At 40.6% G+C, this 20,288-nt stretch overlaps 1 pseudogene; it reads left to right on the top strand.

Moving 5' to 3' along the window:
- Window positions 1-13,409: 13,409 nt before the first annotated feature.
- LOC135404746 (cytochrome b-like) lies at window positions 13,410-16,813 on the top strand (annotated as a pseudogene).
- Window positions 16,814-20,288: the final 3,475 nt, after the last annotated feature.

Raw genomic sequence — 20,288 nt, 5'->3', positions numbered from 1 at the left:
AAATTGTGAAACAGTAGCTAGTCTGTTGTCAAGTTACATAAAGAATGAAGCTATCAAGAAACTTCAAAAGCAATTGCTGATTCACAACCTAAGCTTTTCAAAAGGCAACTTCTAGTACATTTAAGAACTAAATGAAGTTTCTGTGTTTATCACACACCATTTGGTTACAGTCAGGGCCCTGGGATTCTATGGCAATTACATTTGCCACAGAATCCACCCACTGCTGCAGGCATACACTGAAGGATGCAGACTTACCATTTTAAAAACTACAATAGTTCTTTTTAGCCTTCAGTGACAAAAAAAAATCATCCAGATGTGAAACGAATATAAAGTCAAACAGAGATACAGGTCAAAGTTTGCAGGCAGTTTAACACAATGGCTTTTAATTGTTAATTAAACCAGAGAACACAATAGCCATAACTTAAATGGTCAATGATGCTTAATATCCTAATCTGTACATCCCAGACCATCCTCTAATTTTCCCCATGTTTAATAAACTTCCATTTCCCCATATATGCTCCCAAATCTTTCTGTTTATTATGCTGACAAGTCTTTGTACCAATATTGCATTCTGTGACTCAAAAACGAAAAAGTATGGTTAGCATAAGACCAATAGGATGCAATATAAGATTAAGTGCCATACAATGCAGAATTCATCGTTTCATTTTGGTAAAGACTTCCATTTTTTTTTAACTTACCTTCAGCAGTGCCTGAATTCAGTCTTTTACAACAGAAAATTGCTGCAGAATTTAGGTCAAGTGAGCTGCAGCACAGATAGGACCTTTAAGAAAGCATATCATAGTAGGCCAGCCATAAGTAGCAGTTCTGATTTAAGTCCACAAGTAAAATAGTTATATTTTACTCATGATCTTATCCATTTCAAAACCTGCATGCTTTATTGACATTTCATGACTATAGTTGTAACAGGGAAGGGACTAAGCCAAAGGGAAAACACAGGTTCGAGAGATACTGGTACGTGAATAAACCAAACACCGTTGCTAGTTGGCAAAAATAATAGCTATTTATTAGGAAAAGGTGGCCAACCAGGGAAAAGGGAGAAAACAAAACAGGCGCCTGAGGGAGAAGGATTGGGGCGGAGGAAAAAGTGCACCAAAAGACCCTAGGAAGAAGGCTTCCCCCCCATACTCACCAAGGTATCACCTGTAAACAAGTCTTACCCATCCTAACCAATAATGAAGTCTCTCTGCAGCAGCTGCGGGTTCATGGGGGGTGGCAGGTTCCCACTTCAAGCAGGCGTCCCCGCTGAAAGCAACTTGATCCATCGTGAAGAGCCAGCCCCCCCAAGAAGCATCTCTGCTTTTTTATAAAGTTTTTTGAGAGCACCTGCCCCGGAGAGGTGTGGCCAGCACCGCCCCGTCAGGGCTCTGAATCCCACCCCTTCTGTTATGTAAGTGCACCCCTCCTGCGCGTGCGTGAGCACCTTGGAAATCCCCTGACACAGGTGCAGTGATTTTGGGGGGGTCTTCCCAATTGAGTCTGGGGGATGGCCTTCAGCACCATCATCATCACTTTGTCCTCCAACTGCCCCTGACGAGCAATTGACCAATCACAACAGACCAATTAAAACAGTTTACACAGAAGCTCTCCCTCCAAGGCCAAGTTCACTGGTTTATCAGAAGACTTGGCAGGAGAAAATATAAACTAACTGCAGGTGGCTAAGGCCAAACACAGACCAAAAAATAACATCCCAGCTTCGTCCCGATACAATAGTATAGAAATATAAAAATAACATAAGCTCTGGGACCTCAGATGGTGTAGATTAGTCTTTGTTCAGTGGGAATTATGCCAGTTGTGTTGGCTGAGGTGCATGGAAAATTATTGTGAAAATATAGATGAAAATGTGCATAATGTTTCCTATTAGTAATCTTAAATTTAAACATTTGAAAAGAGATGAGATCTTGCCTCCTTGTGCTCACAAACAAGAAGAAAAAAAATTGAGGTTTTGTTGTGGTTTAGGAATGGTATTCTCCAATTTAGTGTTCCCACTAAATCCACTCCAAACCATGTGTCACTCACTCGCACACACACACACACACACACACACACACACACACACACACAGACACACCCCGCAGCGGGCTAGAGAGGAGAACTGGAGGCACAAAAGGTAAAGATCATGGGTTGAGATAAGAACGATTTACTGGAAACAGCAATGAGATAAGAAAACGAACAGTAACAGCATTACTAATGACAGAGGGTATATAAAGAGGCAAAGGATTCACACAGAAACCATCACTCACACCACCCCCCGCAACAGCTGACCACTCCCTCTGCCACACTGATGCCAAAAAGACAGAAATACGGCTGCTCAGAGACAGTTTTGGGTCTTTAAGCAGCAAAGGTATTTATTTCGAGCAACGTTGGGGTGCTAGGCAGCTCTCGCTGTACAAACTAGCTCCAAAGTTCTCAGTGAAAAGTCAGGTAATTTATACAGTTTTCATGAGTGATTACAACATCTTTGCATGCATATTCATCTAATTTCACAATCTAATTATCATATTCATAATAGGCAGAGTTTAGGCGGAGCTTGATGTGGAGTCATTCTTTTGGGGAGTTTTCTGGTGGTCGTTCCTGTTCTTTGGCCTCAGGAGGGTCGTCTCTTCTACTCTTCTTCATCACGAACTTTTCAACTTTTCCTGACTACATACTGGGAGCTTGCGAAAATCCCCGATTCAGCTCGTTTATCCCCTCGGATGTCCATTCTATCTAATTCATGACTACTAAGTTGACTGTTCTATTATCTTTTCATTAGTACAGAACATACGTAGGCAGAGCTCTTGGAACAGGGTACCACTTGTCTCTGCTACCCCTTAACATTAATGTTGCATTCCTCAGAGTGAGGGTCTTTAACATCTCCTCAGAACAGAATTCCAGCATCTCAGAACCCTTGCTCAGTTTCAACACTATGCCACCCGGAAGGGTCCCCTTCCCGAAGGAAAATGACATCAGGTGGTAAAGAATAACCTCCAGGTCCTAGTCAAACCCCCTCCTAGCTACTGCAAAAATTAACCCTGTCCAGGACATGTTTGAATTCTAAGTCAACTTTGAAAGTCGCTGTTGATTGGTCGGGGGCATTCTAGGACACAAATTACTACTCAACAGCCTTGAGCAAGAAGTTAGGAATCAGAGGGTCTTCGCCAGGGTGCAATCCTTTCCTTGGCAAGGGAAGGGAAGTTCCTTCACTATTTCCCTGGCACAGCTGTGTTAACAGGTATGCCTTGTCTGATTTATGTAGCAGTAGTTTTAGCAAGAAGTCATAGAATGAAACCTTGGACAATTCTCAAAATAAAAAACTTTAGCTTAAAAGTTTGGTTTAGCATGTAAGACTGAAGACTTTATTTACTGTAAAGTAGTCTTTCATGCTGTCTTTACACCCAGAAAAGAAATTCAAATAACTGAAAAAAGTAGTATGAACATTAGTGTTCACCAAACAGTTCTGGTTCCTGTTGGAGATTTTGGGTTTTCTGTTGTTAGGGTTTTTTTTATTCAGAAGTAAGATAGCATTTATTTGAACAAATGCATCATGGTATTGAACAAAAAAGACCCCAACCAGAAAACATTTTGAAATTATGAACTGCTTTTATGAGTATTTAGTAAAACCTCATTCAAGGCAACCTAGGGAAAACAGAGGACTTGAGCTTGTTTCATGCTGTTGTGACTATATTTATTGGTTAAATGGTGGTGTTTTACCCTTAACAAAATGGTGGAATTTTCGGGACTATTAGTTTTCTTTTTAAAATGGCCAAGAGGTACATCTGACTATAGGGTCATAAACTAATCTTGTGGTTTTATAATATAAGTAAACTGGCATAAGTTGGCAAAATGACCTAAAAAGAAAGAATTGATTTAACCTGCAAATTGATGCCTAAAGAAAATGCAGGGAGAAAAAAAACTCCGAGGCAAATTAGTTTTGGAGGTGAGATAAGGAAAGGATTTTAATTTGTGCCTCTGAGGCATGAGATTACAAGACGCGCGCATCGCCCCGTGTACAGTTGTTACAATTTATAATATTGTCTGTCCAATCCTAGATGTTTCCACCCTGTGGCTTTTGCCCCGATCCACCCCCCATCCCGCCCCCTGGGAATTGGGGTTAGGGGCTTTTCGAGACCACTTCTTCATCATCTTCATCTTCTTTGGGGTACAGGGGGCACACGTTCACCCAGTTATTGACTGTACTCTTGCGGTTTAGGCCAAGGTACAAGTGTTCTCTAAACAAAATGGACCTACTTTGACAAGAGACTAAACATTTTTGCTGGAATTGGGGGGATATTGATATGGGGTAATAGGGGTCGAGGAATGTGTAAACTACTGTGCTAAAGGGTGAGGGATATAGCTACTTCTAAAATCTACTTCTACTATATAACTACTTATAAAGCTTATAAAAATTAGAAAAATGAAAAAACCGAAAGGATCTTAAGGCATCAAAATTCTTTCTCAAAAGAATTTACAGAGCAAATTCCATAACTTTGGAATTAGCCTTGGGGTTATTTTCCCAATACGTTGGGTTTATGTGGCAAGGTTTTGGTAGCGGGGGGGCTACAAGGGTGACTTCTGTGAGAAGACACCAGAAGATACCCCCTGTCAGACAAAGCTAGTTCCAGTTGGCTACAAAATGGACCCACCACTGGCCAAAGTTGAGCCAGTTAGAATCATTGGTAGTGTGTCTTCGACAACATATTTAGGAAAGGGTAAAAAACACCATGCAGCAGCTGACCAGGAAGCTCCTGACATTTTGTGAGATTTATTCAGAGTAGTTCAATACATTATACATCATTCTTTGGCCTGACTTGTGGCTAAAGATTTTTGGGAAGTATTTTTAAGACAATTCAAATTTTAAGGAAGTGTTCAGAGTTCCTGATGGCTATCACTGTCTCTTATTTAAACTTAGTTTCTGCTGTTTTCTGTCCATGTCTGTGTCATTTGTGTTCCCTCATATAGGTTTCCCTATTGTGATACATAATAAGAAGGATTAAATGGAGGTTTTTCGTGGCTTTGTTTTTTAATGTTGAATCCAAATATTCTAATTCACCAAGACTAAAAGCAATTATTTTATGCGCTTCTTGCATTGAACCTTATCTCTAGTATACTACTGAATTGTACTTCAGATTTGGGTTTTTCTTTCCTTTTATGTGTAATATACAACTGTTCTGTGTTATGGATACTAAAATAGGGAAAAGTAGGTAAGCAAATTTCATACCCACAGAAGACGGAGCAGGGTCCTTCAGGGGACCTGCAGCCCATGGAAAGAGAGGCCCACTCTGGAGCAGGTTTTTCCCGAGTAGGACTTGTGGCCCCTGTGGGGGACCCATGCTGGTACAGCTCATTTGTGAAGGACTGCACCCCATGGACAAGTGACCCATGGGACAGCAGTTTGTGAAGAACTGTTGCCCATGGGATGGACTCACACTGGAGAGGTCCGTGAAGGACTGTCTCCTGTGGGAGGGATCCCATGGGGAGCAGGAAGGACTCCTCTCTCCGAGCAGTGGCAGAAACAACAACTGACCCTAATCCCCATTCCCTGTCTCCCTACACCACTAGGGTGAAGGAGGTAGAGTTTGGAAGGAAGGAGGGGTGGGGGGAAGGTGTTTTTAAGATTATTTTGCTTCTCACTCTTTTGCTCTGATCCTGTTAGTAATAAATTCAATTAATATCCCCACTTTGAGTATGTTTTGCCTGTGATGGTGATCAGTAAGTGACCTCTCCCAGCTCTTATCTCAACTGATGAATCCTTTGCTGTTTCTTTTTTCTCTTGTCTGTCCAGTTGCAGAGGGGAGGGATAGAGTGGCTTTAGTGGGTACCTGGCATCTATCCAGGGTCAACCCACTACACAGACATATTTCATCTCCATTTGGTCTCTTCATCTCAAAACAGTATAAATTGTATTTTACCTATAAAATATAGTCATTGGGTAGTATAAAAAATTGATATACAATGTGCAGAACCCTCAGTCTTAGACTGTCTGCATCACACTGTATAAACCTATCTGAGGAGAGAGTGTCTTGTCTCTCCATTTGTGACAGAATGAAATACACAGACCTCTGACTTGATGGACAGAAATCCGTTTATTGCCCATGATTCAGGGTTTTTATCTCATTCACTTTCAGCTGGGAGTGGTTAAGCAAATTAAGACAGAACAGAGCTGCAAATCTGGGAGTGGTTAAGCAAATTAAGACAGAACAGAGCTGCAAATCTGGGAGTGGTTAAGCAAATTAAGACAGAACAGAGCTGCAAATCACACATCCATCACTCTCTCAGGTCGGCCTATCACACAGACAGTACACACACACAGAGACCTCAAAGTTTCAAGTAACTCCTTTTTACACTCCCACATGCTGAATTGCAAACTGGATAGTTTAGTTCGTTTCTGGGCAGTAAATCAGGGCTTAGAGAAAACAATACGAGGTCATCTAGACATTCCTCAGGTCTTTCTCTTCTTGTTCTCATGCTGGCTTGTTACACCTTTCTTACAAACTGCCACTGTTGAGACGGTCAAAGCGACACAGTTTTCTTCCAAAAGCAGGACAGGAGAGGGATAGATAGATAGATAGAACCTTTATTGTAACAAGTCACTGACATTTATAGCTCTTAGCATAACATACATGTTACATTACGATTGGTGCTTTTTCATAAACATACATCATGATTGGCTGCTCTATAGCAAACTCACGATGATTCAGCATTCATAGACTCATAGTGACTAAGCTCCAGCAAGCTCACTCTGACTCTGCAGAAAGCTCAGGGTATCTGCCTCTATAGTCCTGTCTTCCTTCCGGCAGACCTACTGTTAACCCCGACAATTCCCCCTTTTTTTCGTATTTATGCCACAAAGATGGCCTTGACAGTCTGTTGCAGGACCCTTTGCAACAGGTTGATCAAGCAAGGCATCAGTATCAACAAACCCTGATTCAAAGCTAAGAAGAAATGCAGCATTTCCCAACGAGGATGGATAACAACACTTCACCAAGAAAAAAGAGAGTTCATCTACCATCTAGAATAAGGACTCACTATGGTCCGACAGATTCACATAACACATTCCTTTAAAATCTTGACACTCGTGTAAAGTATTTTTAAGTCTATACACATATATATCTACACAGTTTATCTCTCTCCCACAGTCTTTTTCCAGTCATTCAATAGGTGGCCATCTCAGTCATTCTTCACTCACGCATAACTGGAATTTCTATTATACTTTTACATTGTAATTACAGAGTTTACATTTTAAGTAGTTATTGGCTGTGTACTTCTCGGTCTGTCATTTTTTGGTAGTCACGTACAACAACTGTACTTGGTTTGAAGAGGAATTATTATAAGGAATATAAGGTCTAACAAATTTAAATGAGATCTATTCTGATTTAGCATCTGTTTATGAGCATACATAGTCTCTTTCCCCCTTTTTTGTATTTAAAAATAGTCATTTGATGTGTAAAATGCTTTCTTGATAATAACTTGATGCCTTAAGCCCCTAATGGTTTTTTATTTTTCTAATATTTGTAAGACTTGTAAGTTTTATAAATAAGTTTTAAAAGCAGCAACCTACCCCCCCCTTGTCCCTTGTTCCTTTCCCTTTCTCCAGCAGCCTTGTTTATACATTCCCTAACCCTCTTACACCATTCTATGCTCCCCATATCAATCCTGCTTCAGAAGTGTTTAGTCTTTTGTCAAGGCAAGGCCTAGACAGTTGACAGAACAGCATATCAGGGCCTAAACCACAGAATACGGTCAAAAATTAGGTAACTATGTACCCTTTGTGCTCTGAAGATGGTGAAGATGATGAAGTAAAAGACCCCAGACTCATTTCAAGGGGGTGGACCCGGGGCAGTCCAGAGGAAAGGCCAAAGGGTGGGCACATCTGGGATTGGATAGATGGTATTATAAAATGTAACCTCTCAGGCACGGCCCGTGCGCGTCGTATAACATCTTAGCCTTGGCAAATAAACCCTTTCTTATCTCACCCCTAATTAACTGCTCCGGAGATTTTTTTTCAGCACCAAAATACACCAGCAACAACTTGTTCTAGGAGTGAGTTAGTTTTGTTTAGAATACTTAAGACTAATAAAGTCAAAGACATAACACTGGTGATTAATTTCTGCATTTTGCATCTTGCAGTAATTTGATTTTTCTACACAACAAAATAGAAACAATGTAATTTAAGCTAAAAGAACATAAGAAAGTAATGCCCGTACACTTTTAATTTCTAACTGAAAGGCACTTAATTTGTTTCATAACCTAAGTTCTACTGTTATAACTATTATCTGTTATTGATGCTATTTCCTTTTGGGTACTAACTTCCAGTTAAGTCAAAGTTAAGAAGACAGTATTACATACAGAGCATTCTAAAGGAGATGATTAAGGAACATGAAAAGAAATTACACATCATGTGTTATATACGCTGCTAGATCTTATTTTTACTTCCACTTGTCCTGTGGGCTTATTTGTATGTGTTTAAGTCAATTCACTGTGGAGACAACGTAGTCTCGATACTCAGGCCACACAGCTGATCTAGTTATGCAAAAAAAACCTTATTATTTGGCTGAATGGACTTCCTCAATGAGTTTGCTGCAGGGAGACACAAATGTGATGCCAGGAAGGGGGAAAAGGAAAGAAAGAAGGTTTAGTTTGCAATCACCAGAATACAGTAACCTGGATTAGGATTAAATTTTCTGAATTACTCTTAATTATTCTTTTAGTAAACAGACATATAGAAGGGCAAAAAGGGAAAAACCCAACAATTTAAACCTTTGAATTTAACTGCAACATGTTAAAGAACCGTTTGAATAATAAAAATCTCAGGAGTTTTTAAACATCAGTAATTTAAGTAGAAACGTGAGTTTTTTGTCCCTTTACACAGACAGCAAACAATACTGCATTACTAGTCCTACAGCTGGTCCCTGTAGGTTAAAACAAAAGGTAAATAAGTTAAAGCTTCTGTTTGTAGTTGAATATTATTGTATCATGTTCTTCACTACAAAACAAAGTTAAAAAGGGACAGTTATTTTAGTGAAAATTTCTGAAATTGCAATGCTCAAGTCACATGCATTCTATTTCTTATATAAAGTTAGTACTTAAAAGTCTTATTTATCCTTGAGATAGGTGGGACATGTTTGTAGCTTACTGAAATTTAATCTTTAAGGCACTAACATTTATTTTCTCATTAGAAGAATTATCCTTACTTCCACTTTTTACATTAATTAAAAAGGTTATTAGAGATTTTGTGTGGAATGAAGTGCTCTATAAAGCAATTTCTATTCATGTGTAAAATTCAGGGTTATATTATTCTATTAGCACATCATCTAATTTTATATTTTTGTTCATCTTTTAGCAACATGCTGTAAGAGCTGTAAATTAATACAAATGGTATTTCACTTCTTGAACCTAGTTACTCATAATTCACATCTTGACTGAACCGAAGGGATATTGTATCAAATATGGATCAAATTAGCTTGTACAATATGTTATCATGGGATTATCTACTCAACAGTGTTAATACTAAATAAAAATCTCTGACCATTTACATTAGGCATATCAAGAGAAGTCTCACAGCAGTAGTCACTAATGGAAAATAAAACAGTTATTAGAATTCACGTAGTATATTGCAAATAATTCTGTTAAAGACATCCATGCCCCCTCACACTGAGTATAATGTTGTAACTTTTAGAGATTTATGCCGGATGTCTGCAGCGTGACATGCACTCCAACCTGCAAGAATTGTTTTAGCTTTGGAAAAACAGCAAATTACAACATTACTTGTTCTTACAGTTTTTCCAAAACTTCCTAAATTGTGGAGAAGTTAAACCAATGTCTGACTTATGTGAGTAATGTGTGATTGGCAGCAACACATGATTTCTGTCTATAGTCGGTACTTAGAAAAATGAATAGATAAGTCACTATCAGTCTGCCAATACAGCTTGAAATTCAGCGTCTTCTGTGAGAAGTCAGCACACGTTGTCTCTGATGTCTGGGATGTAGTTAACTCTCGGCTCTTGTTCATCTGCCTCTTCTAGGTGTTTTTCACCTTTAATAAAAAACTTACAAGTTTGTTATTAATAGTTTAGTCAGTTTTAAGTGGTTATCGTAGGTAATTTTGCAGTTTTTCTTTGAAGCTGAAGGCTTAGTGATGATTCTTTGCAGTATAATTCTCTCCGTAGGAGATAGGTTCTATGGCTTGGTTTTTTGAATTTTTTTCTGAAGCATTCTTCAATCCTGCTTCTCAAATAACATTGGTTAGAACAATCACATTTAGTTTTAACTCAACTTCTTAGGTCTCTAACTTCTGTATTTTCTTTTACTCTGTTTTTTTCATTTTGAGCAGCATTTTATCAGGTTGTACTGCAGAACGATTCTCTCGTATTGTAAAGCAAAATACACTGAATTTCAGGAAGACCACTGTAACTTTGATAAAAGAAAGTAGCAAGGTTGATAAGTGTCAGTTTTCATTATGCAGAAACAACTGGCTGTTTGAAATTCCAGCATATGGAAATCCTTCAGAGGATGGTTTACTGATTTTGATAAGGGTTTTATTTGCATAATTGGATTAAATATAGTTTCGTATCCTTTACTTTTCTGTTATCAAGCTACACATAGCTTGGGATTTGAACAGCATTTTTGAAATTGAAACTTCAACCTTTCTAATGTAAGGATTCACAGTAATTCATATGGCAGATTTCTGCCTCTCTGAATGCAAAACATGAAACTGGAGAACAGTCACATCCTTTCAGACTTAAGCAGTTTCACCCAGCCTCTGAAAAGATATGATCAGCTAGGATTTATAAGCAACTAATTCTGAATTTTTGCTGATATTATATACTTTTCTGGGATAACGTAACATTTTGAGAATACTCGTATGTATTAAGTAATGAAGAATAGGAATGCTTGAAAACTCTAAACATATTACTTAAACAAAATAGTTATAACAGTTTAACTTACACAGATGCATTTAACAATTTAACAACTGCAAACAACGTTTAGCAACTTCCAACTTTAGCAATTTAAATAAAGCTACAGCAAAACTCACTCGGGTTGCTTCGAACCAGGGTCTTACTGTGATAAATAAATAATTGTGATTCGTGAAAAAAATGGGTGATTACATCAAAATAAAACAAATGGATGGTAAAACTTAATTACACCCCCATAAAGAAATAAAACAGACCCTTACAAGGTCAAGGGCCCTAAAACCTCCCTACTATCCTAAGAATAAAATATGGTAGAACTTTAAATCTTTAGGTGCCTGTTCGTCCAAGAATGCATGAAATATGACCGGTTGTAGAGATAACCCTTTTAGCTTTAGCTGTAAGAAAACTCATATATTAAATACTTAGCAAAAACCTGTAGAATGTATATGTATATGATATAATTAATATGCATGAAGTAGCTAAGATAAATACTAAATGTACCCTGTAGTAGGGGTGCAGATTTGGGAAACTGATCCCCATTTCTGTCACCCAGCCGGCTGCTTGCTTTTACCATATAATAAACTCTTATTCAAAAACTTATAGAAACTCAAGACTTTGTCTATCACATTACTTATAGGAGCATAGCAGGGGATCAGGGATGCTTCCTGGCAAAGCAGCAACAGTTCTGGTCTAAGCTTGTCACTTGATAACAAGGACACACCTCTGCTGCTTAACACAGAGACTAGAACAGATGCAGTTTAAGACAATTTTAGATACCTTCGAAATTACCCATATTTGTATTTCACAGAATCCGAGTAAGGCAGAATTTGTCTTTTGAATCCCCAAATGTAATAAACCTAAACAAATCAATGCAAGGTTGTAACTAATAGTCAGTTGTGTTCTATTTTAGAATTTGTTATTGGTGCTGTTATCTTTTCCAGTAAAATATCTTTGGGTGAAAGAGCATTTATACTCTTTTGTTTCTCTTTCTTAGAAAACTTCACAGTTCTGAAAGCACTCGAGTTTTTCAGAATGTTTTCTGGTTTTCAGCAACAATTTGCATAAAAAAAAATTGACTAAGAAACAATTTCCACCTCTCAGTCTTTCTGGCATATGCTCTACTGAGAAGAGAACAGAAAAATCAAGGTTATCAAAGAAGTTTACATGGATTGTTTCTTGCTTGTTGTTATAAAAGGTAGAAAAGGTTTTGATTTCCTCTATTCACTTACTAAGCAACAGTTTAAATTTGAAAGGCTGTCTGTTGCTAGGCAATTCCCTGTATTATCTCTTTAGATCTTATCTCTCTCTCCACAAAGGTGGTAATCTCCGGCTAAAATGGCCCAATTTTCATTTTCTGTCTTTTTTTTTTTTCTGTGGCAAAAACTGCCTTTGTCAAATAAAATATTTTGGAACCAGGCAATTTACTAAATTAGTCTACACAAAACCTTTTCTAGCAATCTGTAAAGACTTGTCTGCAACACACAAATCCACAAAAGGGTGCTGCACGACTGTCGGCGCGGGGAGGTAGGCACAGCTGTGCCTGGCACCACCTCCGCTCTGCTCCGGTGGAAAGCCGTTTCCCCCCCCCCACACGCTTCAGAATTCTTCACTGCAGGCAGCGGGACTGCCCCCGTAGGCGTCCCCGTGCTGGCCGTGGTCGCTGTTGCGCGACTCCGGGTCACCACCCCGCACCCCGGTCGGGCTGGAGCCAGATCCGTCCCGGCACGGTGCCGCCCCGTGCCGCGCAGCCCTGCACCGCTCCGCCATTCCAGCACGCTCTCTCTGCGCGCTGCTGTCAGCCACCCTGCGCCCGGCTGCACCCCCGCTCTCTCCCCCCGCCCCTTGCGAGCGGCAGGGGGAGTCTCCGCAGGGTCCCAGCACAGCGTCGGTACCTCATCTCTTTTGTTCAAGACACTTCGGGCTTTTGCTACATTAAACTTAATCTGTGTTTTGCCTTACACGCGCTGTGAAGCTGAAACAGTTAACTAGCACATGAACAAAGAATAGGTAACTCAGGCTGCGAAAAGGAAAAAAAAGAAGGTAGGTGCCGACTCCTAGCCTGAGGGCATGTACAAGGACGGGCTCTGCTCTCTTGTCCTCCGCCCGGCCCCCGCTGAGGGTCCGCGGCACTCAGCTCGGTTTCGCCGCCCCTTTGTTCGCTCTCTAGTTTTTTTCTGCCCCGCTCCTTTTGCCTGCACGTCTCGATTTGAATTTCTCTCATTTGTTTTCTTGGCGGAGTCATCCAGTGGAAAAACTGTTTTTTCTGCTGTGGCGGCACTGTGTGTGAGCCGGGGTGGAGGTCCCCTGATTGGAGGTGGAACCTAGTGGGTTGGGCAGTGAGTCACGGTTCGGTCCCACACGGCTCGGTCGGGGTGGCGTGTGTCGGGTAGCGATGCACTGCTCCCCCCGCGGCACGGCCCCGATGCTATTACGCGACTACGCAGCTGAAAATTCTCGGCTGGACCGAGACCTTAACATGGAATGAAAAGGTGATTGAGAATGGAGGCCTTAGCCCTGACAACATATCGATGCACCCTGAGAGAAGGGAAAAACACCAGGAGAAAGCTGTCCCGTGAGAAACAAGGACTTATTTTGAACAAAGTGACTGAGTAGGATGTAAATACGAGAAGAAAACAAGAACAGATGTGCAGAGAGACTGAGAGAGTCCACCTATCAGCTGTGAGATTGTGTTTTGTGTGTTTGAATTAACCTATCTGTAAAGAATACGTGTGCCTAAGAAATGTATATAAGGAGCTGTAAAGTGCAAGCTCGAGGCTTCTTCTTTTCTATACAATAAACCTGTCTATTGGATATTCAGTGTCGTGTCCGTTCCAACAGCAACATCTTGTCTTTTTTTAAGTCTCTGGTTATTGTTGGGCAGGTGGTATGGATCCCTACAACTTTCCTTTGTTTTCCTGAATAAGTGAAAATGGGAACTGGACAATCAGGGGACGTCCCGCTACCCCACAAAAGGGACTCCAGGATATTATATATATACATATTCCTCTCCTAAAACCTGCAGGTATTTAGACCTCAACTTCCCCCCCAAAAAACAATAACCCCACAGAAGTTTCAGAGACTCTCAGGAAAAACTGAAAGCATCTTAAAGGACAGTTGGAAAAACACATGGTGGTGGCCAAAACTTATAGCAAACACAAGCTCTAACACAAAAGCATCTACTACTATCTCTAGCAACCACAAAAAAAGTTCTAGTCCTTAAAAGCAATGATTAATGTGCATAGCTTAAGTTTGCTCACCCAACACAGGCATCCCTGGATGGGGGGAGGAAGGCAGGTACAACTCATCAGTCAACCCCAGCAGTTCAGATGGAAGGTCTTCCTCTGCTCTTTTCCTATCTCAATCTCCTTTTTATACTTTTTTTTTCTTGGAGTTTGCATGACTTTAGTCATAATTGCTAAATTTGGATATATTCTTTCTTAAAGGATAAATGACACAGGTCAAAAGGGGTCACCATGTTCCATTCCTGCAGGATGTCTGCTAAGAGTGGCCGTGGTGCCTTCATATCACTCTACTCTTCAGTGCATCCAGGTGCTTGATCAATGCTTTGAGAACTTTGCAGGGCACTGTGACTTTATAATATCCAGGAAGAGGCAGCAGGAGTCTCTTTTTTGTCATCTGGGAAGCAGCAGCTGGTTTTCTTCTCTAATTCTATTTCTCCTTTAACTTTTAACCTTACCCATTACTCCACAGAGTGCTTGTTTGCTAGCAAGCATCAAACTGTTCTAGCCAATGAGTAGGAGACCCATGAAGCCAGTAAGAGGGCACAGAATTCAGGTAGGGGTACTGAAAGAACAGAGAGGCAGTGCTAATACTGCAAATATGCAAATGCTTGTGAATCTAGAGTGTCGTGTGTGTGTTTTCACTAGTGAACTATCTCTACTAGCCAAAGAGGAGGAAGGGGACTTGGCTGCCTATGTTTATGTTTTATGTGTGTCTCGTATGTGGGTGCTGTTGATGGCAACACTGTGTTAGTGTCCTCTGTGTGTGTGTGATAAGTGCTCAGTTTAGCTACTGGTCGAATCTGCAAATGGTAAAGCAGCAGCCTGGACAGATACCCTGGGTCTCTGTGCACACTGGGCTGGTCTCCAGCAGTTGGGCAGGAGGAGTCCTGGGCTGCTGGAGGAGGTGGCCAGTCCTAGCAGTCTTTAACAGTTTGGAAAGATTACACAGAGATTACACGTATTTAATTCTTATGTGATGGGGGACTGATTCTTTGTGGGTACTCAAAGGGGACCAGTGCTAGAAAATTCTTGGGTTAATTGGAACAATTGTATTGAAAAATGTTTACAGAATGTTAGAAGAACAATAAGAGGTGTAAAATGGCTGAAACTACAGGCCTAGTGACCCGAATTGACAGTTTGGGGACTGAAAAAAGTTTACCAGAGTATGTACAAGACCCCCTGTAAGTAATAAATCACTTCCACATATCAAATTGATAAATTACATAGGCTGTAAAGCAATAGGAAACCTGAGAGAATCAGACTAAGGCTAAGCTCTCTACAATTTGAATTTTCAAATTTGTGAAGAATCAGGTAGAAATGCACAGTTACAAGGAATAGTCTCAAGCTTACAGGAATTGAAACCTGATGGACCTGAGTAGTAGAACTGAGTACTGCAGAGGAAATTGATGAATTATGGGGGATCAAACATAGAATCATCGAAACATAGAGTCATAGAATCATAGAATGGTTTGGGTTGGATGGGACCTTTAAAGATCATCTAGGTCCATCCCTCCTGCCATGGACAGGTGTCGTGGGGTACCTGTCGAAGGCCTTGGCCCTGAGGGGGGAAGAAAGACACGTGACACACACACACACACTAGGATGATCAGACACTAGGATGAGCCAGAGAGATGTCTGCCTGCTCAGCGCAGCAGGCAGCTTTTTATTCAGTTCTCCCACTTCTACTTTCCCACACACACAACACAAACATATTCCCACAAAACCACCGAGGAATGCAGCACCTGCACTTCAGCCAAACAGATTCAACCTTGTACTCCTTATAACTCAAGGCTGTGTCCATGGGAACTATCTAATTAGCTCCACTGCTCCCATGGAAAACGGCCCAACACTTTGTAACATTCCAAAACCCTCAAACTTCAGTTGTGGGGGTGTGACTTCACCCCACAGACAGGGACATCTTTCAATCTTTCACTAGATCAGATTGCTCACAGACTTGACCTTGAACACTTCCAGTGAGGGGACATCCACAATTTCTCTGGACAGCCTCTGCCAATGTTTCACTACTCTCATTGTAAAGAAATTCTTCCTTATATCCAATCTAAATCTACCCTCTTTCAGTTTAAAACACTTTGAGGAGTTGAGTCTCAAAGGAAAGCGTTGAGAGGGCTCAAACAACTCCCTAGGTATTCACTCAGACTGTGATAAAATTCCATTCCACCCCTACTTCTCCATAAAAGATGTCCTAGGCCTTATATTACTTCTCCTCCCACTAATAACACTCACCATATTCTCACCCAACCTCCTAGGAGACCCAGAAAACCTTACACCTGCAAACCCATTAGTAACACCTCCCCATATTAAGCCCGAATGATACTTCGTCTTCGCATATGCTATCCTACAATCAATCCCTAACAAACTAGAAGTCCTAGCCCTTGCTGCCTCCATCCTAGTCCTATTTCTAGCCCCGTTTCTCCACATATCAAAACAATGAACCTTTCGACCCTTCTAACAATTCTTATTCTGAGTCCTAGTAATGAATCTTCTAATCCTCACATGAATCGGTAACCAACCAGTAGAACACCCATTTATTATTATCGGAAAATTGGCTTCATTGCTTACTTCACAATCATTCTGATTCTATTCCCTATCATTGGGGTACTAGAAAATAAAATACTAAATCTCTAACTACTCTAACAGTTTATAAAAACATTGGTCTTGTAAACCAAAGACTGAAGGTTGCCCCCTTCTTAGAGTTGTTAAAAATTCTCAAGCAACCCCCAACTTTTTATTAAACATAACCAAAAGGGGAGAGGGCCCCCCCCCCAAAAAAATTTATACTCTATGGTATGTATTACTTTGCATCACATTATTTTCCACATTAGACATACTATGCATGTAGGAATTTTTGACATATCATGAATGCGTGGAATACATAAATTTTCATATCTTCTCCCATATGACCTCAGCCAAGCCATCCACAGATCTAGGCACATTCCCACATCAAGGACCCATCATGTCATGCTCTAGGGATAATTCCACTAGTTCGAACTAAAACCTACAGAATGTTAGCTTTTGCATAAAACCTTCTCAATACGAGGAATGTCACAGGACCTAAAATCCATTCTCTAAGGACTCCTCATCAGTTAACCTTGCTCTTAGCGCTGACCAAGAAGGACTGGGTTATTTATTGATCGTACCCCTCATGAGAAACCAGGCGCTAGTAATGTTTATCACGACCAGCTTCAGGTGCATTCTTCCCCCCTACACTGTCTATAACTTGCTCTTTGTCGCCTCTGGTTCCTTGGTCAGGGCCATAACTTGCTTAATTTTCCTAAACTTGTGTTCTGTTACTAATGGTTGGGGATGCTTGGCCAATTTCTACCTCGTGATAGCGGCATTTTTCCTCTTCTAAGCTTTTGGGGTTTTTTTGGGGGTAGATCTCAATAAGCCCTTCTGAGTGCTCTGCCAGGGGGCTCCCATATATGGTTGACATGTACCCGATTTTCTCAGTTTCGCAGGTAAATTAATGATATGGTTTCAAGTGTAACTCAGCCTCATACTGTAGCCCTGATGCACTTTGATAGGCTATTGGTTTGGCTCTTCCATTTGGAATTTAAGCTAGTTGTTATTTAGTTAATGTTCGATAGACATATTTTACCTCGTCAATTTCACAAAACATTACAAAAATTTTGACATTTTTACACTGTTCTAGGGGTTTTCCATCTATACATCACTAATTTTTGTCATCAATTTTTTTGACAAAAAATTTAAATTTAACAAACATTCCCTTCCCCTAATTTTCCCATTTAAAGAAATTGCATTCATTTGTTTGTTCAACTTGTTTGTTCAATTTGTTTTACCCCTTTATTTTCTATTCATAAATCTTATTTGTTTGTTTGTTTTGTTTTGTTTAATCAATCATTTATTTATCCAACCATTTCTCCTACACTATAACACAAAACATCCTAAAACAACAACCAATTCAAACTGACATTTTACACAATCACTTTTTGTTTTCTTCTTAAACCTTACCCTAAAACTAAGACAACTTAAATCCAATTTTCCCCTTATATAACCCTCCAAATTATCTTAATACTTCTAAAAACACACCCTACTAACCAACAAACCCTAAACTCTCCCCTCCAACATCTTCAGAAAAAAAGGAGTTAAACCTTTATCACCAACTCCCAAAGCTGGCATTTTTTTTAAACTATTTTCTGAATTACATCTCCTTAAACCGCCCGAATTGCCCCCCGAGACAACCCTTGTACAAGCTCTAAGACAACAAACAACGTAAGCAACAAACCCCAACCCGCAACCAAAAACTGCCCCGCTCCCCAAGAATAAAACATAACTGTACCCTCAAAATCCAACTGAACAGAAGACACACCCCCACTATCCACTGTACTCACCCCAGCCACTGAGACCCAGGCAACCCTATAACAAACACCCTCCCACTCAATGACAAAACCAACCCAACACCATACCCAACAACTTGTCAATCTCCCCAAGCCTCAGGAAAAGGGTCCACTGCTAATGATACCAAATACACAAAAACCACCAACATCCCACCTAAATATACCAAAAATAATACTAATGACACAAAAGACACTCCCAAACTCATTAACCATGCCACACTCTGAAATGGCATTTCAGGTCCTCTTGAGCTTATTAGAAACACTATGTGTTCCCAAGAATATCTGTTCTCTAATGAGCTCCAGTTTTCTAAAGAAGAGCCTTGAAACCTTATTTTTGCCTTAATAACATGCCAAGTGAAACAATATTATTGTGACTGGTGATGCCTTAAGCCCCTATTAGTCAATCCTACCCCCGAATCCAGTAGAGATGTTTAGTCTCTTGTCAAGGCAAGGCCTATACTGTTTAGAGAACACTCATATCTAGGCCTGAACAACAGAACAGAATCAAGAACTAGGTGACTGTGTACCCTTTGTGCTCTGAGGATGATGAGAATGATGAAGTAAGTGATCTCAAATACACCCTAGACCCAATTCTCAGGGGGTGGACCTGGGGGGGACCAGAGCAAAGGCTACAGGGTGGACACACTTGGGATTGGACAGATAGTATTATAAAATGTAACATCTCAGGCACAGCTGGCGCGCGTCTTGTAACATCTATTGCCTTGGCACAATTAAACCCTTTCCTTATCTCACCCTCAATTAACTGCTCCTGAGTTATTTTTTTAGCATCAACATTTTAAGGCATCAGCTGGTGGCCCGTACACGGAAATCAGAGACCTGAGGCTACTCCAGATCAGAAGTTTTCATCCTGCAGGAATTCTTCATCAACCAGCATTTTTGGAGAATTCCCGCAGTGATCTAGGGAAGCCCCAGCTCCACAGAACACCACAAGGAGCACAGAGGTGAGTTAAGGAAAGGGTGAATAAGGAAAAAGGTACCTGGTTTGGTTAGCAGCTGCGGAAGAGTTTTGTGTTTCCGGGAGATAGGGAACATGGGTTTTTGTGTTTCCGGGAGATAGGGAACACGGGAGACTGGAAAGGAAACTTAAGACTTGGGCCCATAATAGTCGCAAGAGTCACTTTCCAGTCTGCGAAAGGATGTTTCGCCGGTCCAGATCAGAGCGGTTTCAGCCTAGGGCTATTTTGTTTTGTTTCGGTTGGAGGCGACACCCTCTGGTGTGCTCTGACTGTGAGGAGCCAGGTGGGGCTCTGGAGCTGGGTTGGCTCGGTAGTAGTTAAGTAGCTAAGAGGTTACAGGAACAGTTTTGTAACCCTAAGGTAACAAGTTTGAATCCTAGTGTAGTTGTGGTTAGTTTGTGTTTTGTAATCATGGGTTGTGTGGATTCAAAAGTTGAGGTCCCTAAAGAATCCCCCCTGAGTTTGGTTTTGAAACATTGGAAGATTTTAACCGGTCCTAACACAATTTTAAAAAAGGAAGAACTGTGTAGGCTATCTGTAAGGGCATGGCCTTTATTTGGGCAAATGAGAGGAGTGGCTTGGCTGGAATTTGGTCCGTTTGAACTAGACACAGTGTTTCGATTAATCTCGCTTCTTCATGTAGAACAGAGATGGCAGGAAATTCGATATGCATAGTTGTTTTTGTTTCTATTAACATGCCCTGGATTGAGAGAAGGAGATAAGAAAAACGAAAGCTCAGGAAGGGCAGAAAAATCAGAAATGGAGTTAGAAAAAGGGGGA

Source organism: Pseudopipra pipra, chromosome W (assembly GCF_036250125.1).
Source record: "Pseudopipra pipra isolate bDixPip1 chromosome W, bDixPip1.hap1, whole genome shotgun sequence".
NCBI lineage: Eukaryota > Metazoa > Chordata > Aves > Passeriformes > Pipridae > Pseudopipra > Pseudopipra pipra.
This window is presented reverse-complemented; position numbering and strand designations above follow the sequence as displayed.